At 44.9% G+C, this 12,568-nt stretch overlaps 1 long non-coding RNA gene and 1 other non-coding gene across 2 annotated transcripts; both read right to left on the bottom strand.

The window, feature by feature from the left end:
• Positions 1-2,973: 2,973 nt before the first annotated feature.
• si:dkey-105i19.5 lies at positions 2,974-3,682 on the bottom strand. Its single transcript, XR_012401052.1, has 3 exons — positions 3,649-3,682; positions 3,350-3,389; positions 2,974-3,134 (listed from the first exon to the last, which is right to left on the bottom strand). It is a non-coding gene; the product is annotated as a si:dkey-105i19.5 (long non-coding RNA).
• On the bottom strand, positions 3,203-3,292 carry LOC137490050 (small nucleolar RNA SNORD88). Its single transcript, XR_011009412.1, has one exon. It is a non-coding gene; the product is annotated as a small nucleolar RNA SNORD88 (small nucleolar RNA).
• Positions 3,683-12,568: the final 8,886 nt, after the last annotated feature.

Below are 12,568 nucleotides of genomic sequence, written 5' to 3'. Positions count from 1 at the left end.
CAAGGAGTTTATTGTCTGTGACCATATATTTACCGTTTACATTCATATTCCCTTACACAAACTTATAAGTAAATCTAGTGACCTCCAGCCCTCATCTCCAACACCACAAATAGTTGCTCAATCAATTAAAAGGGCTCCTCATCCTTTTAGACATACTTCCTTTTAGTCATTACTTTCATCCAAAACACCGACGCCTTCACTCTTCTTACTTTCCTGTCTCTCTTTCAGAACCATCAGTAAAGATCTCATCCCCTCCATCTCCATATCTTTCATCTGTTCATCTTCTAAGAGTGTGGCATCTTCATTCATCATACTGCTCACTTTACCTTACTCATACTGGACAAAAAGATTGAGGAACTAATTGTATTTTTTTTTTATGTTTAAATCTGGTAAGTATAGTGATGTTGATAACAGTAAGGACAATGAATGAAATTATTATTCTGAGATGGAAAAAAAAGGATTCCGAGTTTTAAAGAATCTCTGTCTTCCAAATGTTTAACATGAGTTTTAATGTGTATTGGAATCATGCTTTCTACACATCCTGTGTCCCCTGTTGTCTCATCTTTCCACAGTTCATCGAATTGATTCACATCAAACGCGGCTGGTGTTGTACCCTGATGACTGGTAAATACCCTCACTTACCTGTATTGTCCACTAGGTGGAGTAAAAATCACAATTCTCTTCCCTAGTTAGCGTCTGAATGAAAGATTGGACCATGGCAAAAAAGATAGGACATTTTGGTCTTTCTAAGCCCTCAAGCTCCACACGCCATATTTTTAACATCTTCTTATAACTGTTATACATAATACACGCACATTGAAGATCACATGGCCAATAGAGTCTGGACAGTGTGGGACGGGATAGAGCTCACAGGTCAAACACACGAGCAGTTATGCAGTAGCCGTCCAGGGTGTGCAGAAAGCATCTCTTTTTTTTTCTTTTAAAATGAAGAAATTATGAACAGATAAGAGGTTATTTACAGAATATATGTGTATGCGATTATACCTATTCATATACACATATGAAAATGTTTTAAGAAATGAATAAAGGTTATTAGAATTATAATAAAAGATGCAGGAATTACTTTGAGTGGCTTGTGGTCTGTTTACTTTATTGTTTAATGTAAATGGTTTACAACCACATGAGGGAGAATGAATGGCGAGGATATTTTCATTTTTGGGTGAACTGTCCATTTAAAAGGAATGCACCCAGAATAACCGAGAGACTCATTCACAACGTTCCAAATATCATTCAGCTGTCTTTACCAAGGCAACATACTAAGTTAAGATCAGAAAATGATTTGGAATTTTAAAGACAACGATCTGTGCAAGTTTTTTTTATCTTCCCAGAAATATGTTGACATTTTCCTTGGTCTTTTTTTCTTCCTGTTTTTTCATCTAAAGACGTTGTTCTCAGCCACATTCCTGGAGTCCCCCTCAGGATTGCATTTCTCCTTTGACTAATACACACATTTTAGTTCTTGGGGTTTCTAATAATGAACTGATGACTTTATGGGTGCATTTACATGGGGAAAATACAGTGTTGGGATGGCTTCTGGAATTTTTTTTTTTTAAACCATTGGTTATGGCAAATTGTTTTGACATTTAATTTATAACCCTGGCTATATCTAGTTTCCTGTTGCTAATACTTATTTTTTTAGATACTAGTGTATTTTCTATTAAGGCCTAGTACTTATTAGACACTATAGTTCTTTATTAGATACTAGTGCATTTTACATAGACTCTAGTACTTATTTTAATAGTGACTGGTAACTATTCTGTTACTAATTTATGTATACTAGTAAATTTTCCATTAAGTACTAATGCTTATTAGATACTAGTGCTTACTCATTAGACGGTAGATCTTTTTTTATTAGATACTATTATGTTCGAACTGTTTTTAAGTATTAGTCCCAACTAGAATACATACTAGTGCTTACACAAACACGAATTCCTTTTTTTTTTTTTTTTGAGATTTAAGATATTTACTATTTAGTTGACTAGTAGTATGTATTCTAGTTGGGACTAGTACATATTTTATGTACTGGTAGTTAGTATATAAAAACAGTACATGGGTAGCAGTTTCTAATAAAGTGTCTAATAAGTAAGCACTAGTGTATTTAAAAAAAAAAAAAAAAAAGCACTACTGTCTAATAAGCATTGTTACTTAATGGAAAGGGTACTAGTAACATGAATATATATACACTAGTATGGATTATAAATTGTGAACACTTCTTGCCATACTAGTTTTTTTGCTTTTATCTAATGCCCAGTTACTGTTATTTACAACTTAATAAAAAACAAATAATAAATTCATTCCTCCCTTTTTAACACCAGTTAGAAAATGCCAGATTGGGGTAAGTTTGTTGGAGAGACTCCAACGTTACGACAACGATAATTGTTAAATGCTGGAACTGAACTCCAGCATTGATTGATTTCTCAAAGTACTTTTTCCCCTAATCGCAGTAGCCTCATTTTTAACATCAGTGGAAGTGCAGCCATTCAAGATCGTCTTCGTCAGTCAAACTGTTTCACTATGCAGATTTTTATGCAAAGGGGCATGCTTATTCCACAGATGGTTCAACCCAAAAAATAAATTGGTCAAACTGGTCAGTTTGTTAAACCAAGATATTGAAGAATGTTAATAAATCATAAGTGGTTCAAAAGTTACATTTGCTTAACGTTGCAGGAAATAAAATTCCCTTTACCATTTTAACCTCATTCAACTACTGATTTAAATAAATTTAAACGGTCCACACTTATAAAACAATTCCTAAATATGAGTTAATACAAAATTTAAATCCCAGACTTTGTTCACAAGGAAGAAAATGTATACTGCTGGACAAGAACCACATGTACCTCAAAGGGCTCAAATCCTACATTTTCCAGTAACATGCTTTCTAGATTTTACCCCTTTAATATTAAAATGGCTTCAATCTAATGTTAAAAAAAAAAACTAAAATATAGATCTTGCAGTTTTAAAGTCTCATTTATTGGTTTTCAGAGAACAAAGGAAACTTACACAATAAAAAGAACGGGCAAAAAAAAAAATAATAATAAAATAAATTGCAGGGAAGAAAAAAAAAAATAAAAAAGGCTCATCCACAGGTCACTCACAGCTCAGCAGACTCCCCTCTAGAAGAACAGAAAAGGCTGATTACTCGTCACGTTTAATTACTTTAATACAACTTCATATTACATTTACACTTCTCAGGTTCTGCCATGTCAAGAGCAAAACTGCACTTTTGTCTACACATGAACTCAGAGCCCAGTGCTAAACATCACTGAAGCGTTTCACAAATCTACAACAAACTTCAAGTTACTTCATGAGCAATGACACTGTATCTCACCTCCAGTCAGTCTTGATGAATCGTCTAAATACTTGGTATTCTGAAACAAAAATACGAGGAAAAAAGTAAGTAAATGCAGGATGGTTTCATTTAAACGACCGTGCAAGTACGTCGTAGCAAGATTAACAAGGTTCGAGCATTTACCCACACCACGTGGTGTCGATAAAAGAGCATCTTTTACTAATACATTATGAACTACCACTTTAAAATAAACACGTATAACAAATACACTCAAAAGTAATTACTAAATACACAATTGAAGAGGGAAAACAAAGAAAAGACATTATCGAACTCCTCACCTCGGCAAGCTACTGCACACCCGCGTTCACTGAGAACTCTCTGAAGGCAGAGTGCAGTTTATATAGTCGACGCTGAGCAGGACCTTTAGGCGTCCGTTAATATCGCCTTTACACAATTTGAGAGCTTCGTCACATGAAGGGGTTATTTTAGATGTTTTGTTTTACCATGCATCTGATATATTTTTAAAACTGTATCTCCAATCACGTAGATACCCACATTGTTCTTTAAATATTTCTCTGTGACTGAAATCGCCCTCTTTTTTTTTTTTTTTTTTACCGAAATCGCCCTCACCAAAATGATAAACAGAAAAATGTTTAATTGTAGGTTAAAATGTGGCTATACAGATTATTGCATTGAATGTGGCAAATAAATAAACAAAAACATTTGGGTCAGTTCAAGAGTTGGCAGGTTTTTTTGAGCCTGAACCTTTGAAAGCAAGGAAACCACGCGGTGTAAGTATTTCATTTAGTAATTTATTTTTACATGCATTTTTACTTTGTTTTGTTTTTGTGTTCTTTTTAACAGATTAACTTATTAACTAGCCTAATAAATGTCAATCCTAGTAAATGAATCATGGTTTTACAAAAAGAATACACATTTATTATCATGAATCGTCATAGAATTACAATCATTCATTAATTATCTTTTCGCTTAGTCCCTTTATTTCATCTGGGGTCGCCACAGCTGAATGAACCGCCAACTTATCCAGCATGTTTTAAGCAGTGGATGCCTTTCCAGCTGCAACTCATCACTGGAAAACATACACACACACACAGACACACACACACATTCACACTTATACACTACGGCCAATTTATCATGTCTTTGGACTGTGGGCGAATCGGAGCACCTGGAGGAAACCCATTCGGTCAAGGGGAGAACATGCAAACTCTACACAGAAATGCCTACTGATATAGCCGGGACTCAAACCAGCTACCTTCTTGCTGTGAGTCAACAGTGCTAATCACTCAGCCATTGTGCTGCCCTCATTTGTTTTATATTTATTTATTTTTGAAAAAAGTTAAGGAAATATAGGGAACTCAAAATTGATTTAGCTTAGTTAATTATTAACAATCTTATTATAAGTAAACTATGTTTTTATTGTTCTTATAACACATTTATGCATTCTTCATGACCATATTCTAGATTCCTTAACTCTGCCTTATAACAACTGTTGTACTATTAATAAGCAGTGATTCTTGTGAGATTCACAAGTTAATAGTTATCTGAAGTATTATACATTTTGTAAGAAGTTATTTGTCTGATTTTGTATCAATGTTGCCTTGTGGCTGGAAAAAGCACAGAGATGAAAAAAGACAAATCAATTTTTAAAATGCTGTTAACATTCTTGTGATTAAAAATATGACTGAACCACACATGCAGAGGCATTTGGAACTGGCACTTGCAGTGGGTACAACAGCTGCCATATTTTTAATACTGAGTCATAGGCCTTTGTTTAACACAATAAAGTCTCACACTTTGAGTTTTCTCTCCCTCTCTTTCTTTTCACCCCATGAACCGCTGGATGTGCTGTGCAGCTGTCGTTTAGAGGGGTCTGAGACAATGGGAAATGTGAGGTAGGTAGATTGTGATACTACAAAAATAACCGAAAACTAAATATTTATGCCTAATTCACTGCAAAAAAAAAAAAAAAAAAAAAAGATTATTTTACTTAGATTTTCTGTCTTGTTTCTAACACAAATATCTAAAAATTCTTAAATGTGCAGTATGTAAGTTGGACACCCAGTGGTTGCACTAAATATTGCATTCCTGGATCAAGACAAACACAAGCACAGGTTGCCAAATTGAGGACTAAAAGGAGTGAGTCTGATGATTGAGCCTAAAGGCTTTCTCAAGGCAGATTTAAATTCTGTTCTATAAAAACCAATGGCACGTGATAGAAGGGACATTTTCATATTAAAAGTTTCAGTTCTAACCAACACCTCAAATTGGTATTTTAGAGACAGCTTTTATTTCTTGCAGCTGAACAACAGAAAACTGACAATGATGACCTCATGTACACCTTATATACTTTATTCAGTGTTAAATGCTAATAATGTTAGTTTGAATGTCATTTTACATTACATTTATTGCCATATACAGAAAGCAGCAGCAGATAGCTCACCTCAGATCTTGAAAATAAAATAAACTGTTTGAAATTGAACTTCAGAGCTGTGACTCAAAACTAACACTTAGTGATACAGCATGTACATTTAATATTCTTAAAGAGGTTTAATATGTATAAATTAGATTATAAACCTTACCATTACGTAAGTAAGTGCATATTCTGTGCTTCTGAATGACTGTATTTAAATTTCTGTCGTTTTTCATCAGGTGCAAACAGCCAAATTGCTTATCACTGCAAATCTCATCAATGCAACCTGCTCACCTAATGTTTACGCTTATAATATTTATATTATTTGCTAATTAATAACCTCATGTGGAACTCTGAATCTGCTTCTCATTTTGGAGTCTGCTACTGTCCACCAGGGGTCGCATGTTGGTCATGAGGAGCCTTTTTAAATGGATGAGTGAATGAAATATGCTGTTCCCCTTCGGGGGGAACTTCAGCACTATAAGTGGATTTGATTTGTAAAATCCACGCATTGGGAGGTTCGGTTCAGAAGCTACTCGTCTGAAAGAGTATTGAACGGGCCAATTAAGAATGAATTGGCAGCGCAAGCCTGCGCAGGTGAGCGGCATAAGCAATCAACTGAGTATATAGGCTCACCTGGCGCCAGCAGACGCTATCCTTTTCGCTTCAGAGACTTTCTGATCGAGTCGATGAGGGTTCCTCCTGCTGTGACCAGCGATTCTGAGCGAACGAGAGCATTCTCCCGGTCCAGAGTGTGTACACGCAGTGGCAGACGGTCGAGCTGGGTTTCTCCCTTGCCTGGCGTTCTTTGGGTCCGGTCCTCCAGAGCGGTGCGTATAAAGTTGCAAACTTCACAGAAAGAGCAACACAGTCGTGCAGCACGTCCTTTTCAGGCAGCGGGCACTCGGGCAGATCTGAGGGTTTCAGCGAGAGATAATCCGTCGCCCACGGGCCCGCGGACCTCCCGCTCCTCTAAGCGCTCCATCCAAGCTTCGGGCGGGGGAAGCGATCCGTCTAACAGATGGTAGCCCTTACGCCCGATGACACAGGAGACCAGATGTCCACCGCGGCATCGGAGGGTGGGCTTTCATTGTCCGATGATGATCCAGACCCGCTCGCCCCCTTCGGGCTGGTGAGCGCTGTCACTACGGATCCTGAAACGGACATGTTAGCCGTGCTTTCCCGGGCTGCTTCGGCCGTGGGTTGGAGATGGTTTATCCCCCAGCTCCGCGGCCGGACCGACTAGAGGGGCGTTCCCTTCTTCCCGGAGGTGCACAGTAGGCTCACGCGGTCTTGTAAAGCACTTTTTTCTGCTCGTGCTGCGTGTTCCTCCACCCTAACCACTCTTGACGGTGAAACAGCCAGGGGGTATGTGGCGATTCCTCAGGTTGAGTGCGCGATGGCGGTAAATCCGCGCGGCGCCTCTTCTTGGCGGGGTCCGCCTCGTCTCCCATCCAAAGCCTGTAAGTTATCTACCTCCCTCGGAGCTAGAGCTTACATAGCTGCGGGCCAGGCTACTTCCGCCTTGCATGCGATAGCCACCTACCAGCGCTACCAAGCGCAGGCGCTGGCCGAGCTGCACGAGGGTGGGTCCAACCCAGGCTTACGAGCTTCGCACCGCCGCCGACTTAGCTCTTCGGACTACTGAGTCCGCTGCGTGTGCGTTGGGGAGGACGATGTCCACATTAGTGGTCCAGGAGCGCCACCCCTGGCTGATATGCGCAAAGTCGACAAAGTCCGCTTTCTTGACTTCCCCATATCCCCAGCCAGGTTCGGCGACACTGTCTGTGAATTCACCCAGGAATTCAAGGCGGTGAGAGAGCAGTTGGTGGGTGATGTCTTATCGGCGGTCCGTAGCCCGCTCCGCCCGCCGTGCCATTCATACCTGCTCCTCGCCGAAGGCGCCCGCCTACGAGAGCTGCTCCGCCCCCGCACACGCCTCAGGCGAAGCGAGCGCGTCGGGCACCTCGGAAGCAGGCAGCCCCCCTGCCCAGAACGCCGCTAAGTCCGGCAACGGACCGCGAAGCGCCCCTGGGACAGGCCATCTGGAGAAGAGGGAACTTGCTCTTTCCCCGCTGGAGGGCGGGGCCCCATTTCCAACGGCACTTTTTACTGCCATGAAAACATTATGAAAGGGCACTTTTCACTTCCCCAGATGTGACAGCCCGAAATCTGCCAGTCTGGGACGCTATGCTTTCTAGCTTGCAGATTCGGTGCGTTTCGCCAGTGGCTCACGAGCGCTGGGAGGACGGTCTCCTTTCTCCCACCCCTCGAGCCTCCCCTCCGGAGCTCGGGTTTGGAGTGAGAGCAAATATCTCACCTCCAGCTTTTCCGTGGGACCCGCGAGCTTCCCGGATCAGCACACCCACTCCGCGCTGCCCCACTGCTGGTACGTCAGCGATTGTAGCGATGAGTCCATTAGCGAGAGCTCTGCCTGCCTGGTTAGCGCGGGCCAGCTCTTCGCGGTGGCTCATACGCACAATCAGACTCGGCTATGCGATTCAGTTCGCGAAACGGCCCCCCAAGTCACGGGTGTGTATTCACCAGGGTCAGCCCCCTGTCCGCCCCTGTCTTGCGAGAGGAGATTGCTGTCCTCCTGGCGAAGGATGCAATCGAGCCGCTCCCTCCAGCCGAGATGGAGGGTGGGTTTTACAGCCCACGCTTCATCGTGCCCAAAAAGAGCGGTGGGTCACGGCCAATCCTAGATCTGCGCGTTTTGAACCGCTGCCTGCACAAGCTGCCGTTCAGAATGCTCACGCAGAAGCGCATCCTCCGGTGCGTTCGTCCTCTGGGTTGGTCTGCAGCATTAGACCTGATGGACGCGTATTTCCATGTCTCCACTCTTCCTCGCCACCGACAGTTCTGCGGTTTGCGTTTGAAGGTCGAGCTTGGCAATACAAAGCCCTCCCCTTCGGGCTCTCTCTGTCTCCGCGGGTCCTCACCAAGCCCGCGGAGGGTGCCTCAGCGCCCCTTCGGCTCGCGGGCATCTGCATACTCAATTTCTTTACGACTGGCTGATTTTGCCCTCTCTCGGAGCAGTTGATTATGCACAGAGACAAAGTGCTCTGGCACTTCCACCTGTGGGGGTTTCAGGTCAACCGAGAAAAGAGCAAACTCGCCCCCGTGCAGAGGATCTCTTCTCTCGGGCTGGAGCTGGACTCGGTCACCATGGCAGCGCGCCTCTCCGGAGAGCGCGCTCAGCTGATGCTGTACTGTCTGAGAGAGCTCGACAGTAAAATAGTGGTCCCACTGAAACTATTTCAGAGGCTCCTGGGGCATATGGCATCCGCAGCCGCTTCATGCCGCTCGGATTATTCTATATGAGACCACTTCAGCACTGGCTTCACGATCGAGTCCCCAGACGCGCATGGCACGCGCGCGCACACCGAGTCTCTGTTACTGCGCTGTGTCGCCGCGCCCTCAGCCCTTGGAGCGACCCCTCGTTCCTACAGGCCTGGGTGTCTCTAGAACAGGCGTCCAGTCTTGTTGTCGTTTCAGCAGACACTTCCAACACGGGCTGGGGGGCTGTGCGTTGCGGGCATGCGGCTGCGGACCTGTGGAAAGGTACCCAGTTGCATTGGCATATCGCCTGGAGCTGTTGGCAGTGTTCCTCGCTCTCCACCGTTTTTTTCCGGTGCTGGAGCGGCAACACGTGCTGGTCAGGACGGACAGTACGGCGGCGGTGGCGTATATCAGCCGTATAGGGGGTATGCGCTCTCGCCGCATGTCTCAGCTCGCCCGCCGTCTGCTCCTCTGGAGTCATCCGCGGCTGAAATCGCTGCACACCATTCATATTAAGGCAAGCTCAACCGTGCAGCCGATGCGCTCTCACGGCAGCCTTGCGTCCTGGAGAATGGAGACTCCACCCCGAGTCTGTTCAGCTGATATGGGCGCGATTCGGGGAAGCCCAGATCGATCTGTTGCTTCCCCCGAGATCGCTCATTGCTAGTTGTTCTTTCCCTGACCGAGTGCTCTCGGCACGGATGCACTGGCTTACAGCTGGCCTCGGGGCACGCGCAAATACGCGTTTCCCCCAGTGAGCCTGCTCGCGCAGTTACTGTGCAAGGTCAGGAAGAGGACGAGGAACAGGTTGCTGGTTGCGCCCCTCTGGCTCAACCGGACCTGGATGTCAGAGCTCTCCCTCGCGATAGCCCTCCCCTGGCAGTCCCTTCGAGAGAGCACCTACTCTCTCAGGGACAGGGCACCACCTGGCACCCTCGCCGATCTTTGAAGAGATTTTAGACGCGAGGAAGACTTAGGTAACCTCCGATTGCGGTGGCTAATACCGTCACTCGGGCTAGAGCCCCCTCCCCGAGCGCGCCTATGCCCTGACGTGGAGTCTATTCACTGAATGGTGTGTCTCTCGCTGAGAAGACCCCCGTAATTTGCCAGATCAGCGTTGTGCTTTCTTTACGCCGAGAGAAGCTGGAGAGCAGGCTGTCGCCCTCCACACTCAAGGTTACGTGGCTGCCATCTCCGCTCTCATAACGCGGTGGCTGGCAGCACCGTGGGAACGCATAACCTCATCATCCGGTTCCTCAGGGGCGTTAAGCGAATTAATCCATCCCGCCCCCTCTCATGCCCTCTTAGGATCTCGCCCTCGCTACACAAGCCGCGTCAGATCCCTTCGATCCTCGACTCAGTATCTTTCTGTCCCTGAAGACAGCTCTGCTGGTCGCGTTGATATCGATTAGAGGGTCGGGGACCCGGAGGCATTTTTCGGTCAGTGACTCGTGCCTGTAATTGGGCTGGCTTCTCTCACGTCCTGAGACCCCGCCCGCGATATGTGCCCAAGGTTCCTACCACTCCGTTTTAATACGAGGTAGTGAGCCTGCAAGCGCTGCCCTCGGAGGAGGCAGACCCAGCCCTTCTTTATTGTCCAGTTCGCGTTTTGCGTATTATCCGGACCGCACTCAGAGTTTAGATCATCTGAGCAGCTCTTCGTCTGTTATAACGGTCGGCAGCAGGGAAGTGCCGTACCGAAATAAGTTCCCACTAGATTGTGGATGCCTTTCTTTCACTATCAGAGCCGAGATAAGCCGCGTCCCCCGAGAGCGCGTGCGCACTCCACTCGGAGTTTCGCATCCTCTCGAGCGCGCGCACGCGGCGCCCCTCTAACAGACTTCTGTAGAGCTGCGGGCTGGGTGACACCCAACACATTTGCAAGGTTTTACAATCTGCGAGTGGAGCCGGTTTCCTCAAGGGTATTAGGTAACCCTTGGTGATTGAGGAAACAATTCGGTAGGGTGTCGAAACACGCTTGCTGCGCCATTTTCCCTAACACGGAGATACGTGCGCCTTTTTATCTGTCAGTAAAGTTCCCCGTCAGGTGAGCCCTGCAGATTCCTCCGTGGCCCCCAGCACTGACTCAGCGGAGGAGTCACTTGCTGGCCCACTACGTTGTAGGTCTGCCCGCTGGTCAGCCCGCGTTTTGGGTAAAGGTGCCTGCTATGCGTGGTCCCCACTAGGCGATCCCATATGCTTATTCAGCCACGGTTAAGTCCCCCCCCCTGGGCGGACCCGTGTCTTCCCTCCCCGCTAACCACTCTTTTGCTATGCGTACTCCCCCTTTTTAGGGCTAGTCCATATGTAAATTCTGCCATCTATCCCCCCTTGGGTAACGGATGGCCTCCGCAGCGTCCTCCCTATCGGGATTGCACGCTTCCCAACGTACTGTCGTATTTTCCTAGAATTATCTAGATGCTCACGACTTCCCAAAAAATATATCTAAATCCGTAAAACTTCTGTTGAAGTAGGATAAATTAGGGCCAGGGACACGTTGGAGGACCGCGCCCCCCATGATGCGGGTGCGTCACGCTTGCTTGACTATCTCCTCATCGGGGGTGTTGGTAAGGTGCAGTCATTATGGCGCTTTCAATGGGCTCCCAATGCGTGGATTTTACAAATCAAATCCACTTATAGTGCTGAAGTTCCCCCCGAAGGGGAACGTTCGAGGTTACTAAAGTAACCCTTCGTTCCCCGAGGAGGGGAACGGAAGCACTATACTCCGTCGCCATAATGACTGTCCCTTAGCTGTTGAAAGTCTCTTCAGCTTAAAAAGGATAGCGTCTGCTGGCGCCAGGTGAGCCTATATACTCAGTTGATTGCTTATGCCGCTCACCTGCGCAGGCTTGCGCTGCCAATTCATTCTTAATTGGCCCGTTCAATACTCTTTCAGACGAGTAGCTTCTGAACCGAACCTCCCAATGCGTGGATTTTACAAATCAAATCCACTTATAGTGCTTCCGTTCCCCTCCTCGGGGAACGAAGGGTTACTTTAGTAACCTCGAACGTTTTCCATGAAGGCAACCAGGAGAACTGAAATATAATTGGCTAAAGGTGGCATTGGCCAAAACAAAGGCATTTTTACACATTTTTAAGGCAGAATAAATAAGATTCACTTGGTATATTTCTTAAATATCTGCAAACATTTTGTTTTATTTCTATGACTATTAAAAGTCAAAGTCAAAAACTTAGATACAACACCTTTAAACCAAGAAGCATTGTTTAGCCAAGCAAAACATAGTCTTGTTTTAAGAAATAATATGTCAAAATCAAGTGAGTTTTACCTTCAAACCTAAAGCTAAAACTAAAGTTAAATAATCTGCTGATGGGCTAAGCAAAATAATCTTTTTTGAAAAGTAAAAACAAGAGTTTTTTGCATGTATATTTGCTTGTCTAGAAAATGCATCTTGGTTTAAGAATTTTTGAATGTTTGAACTAGAAACAAGACAAAAAGTAAGAAAAGCGTAATTAGATGTGGTAAGTAAAAGACAAAACAAAAATGCAACAGAGCAGTCTTTCTTTCTAGGAATATTCTTGAA

Source organism: Danio rerio, chromosome 3, assembly GCF_049306965.1.
Source record: "Danio rerio strain Tuebingen ecotype United States chromosome 3, GRCz12tu, whole genome shotgun sequence".
Taxonomy (NCBI): domain Eukaryota; kingdom Metazoa; phylum Chordata; class Actinopteri; order Cypriniformes; family Danionidae; genus Danio; species Danio rerio.
This window is presented reverse-complemented; position numbering and strand designations above follow the sequence as displayed.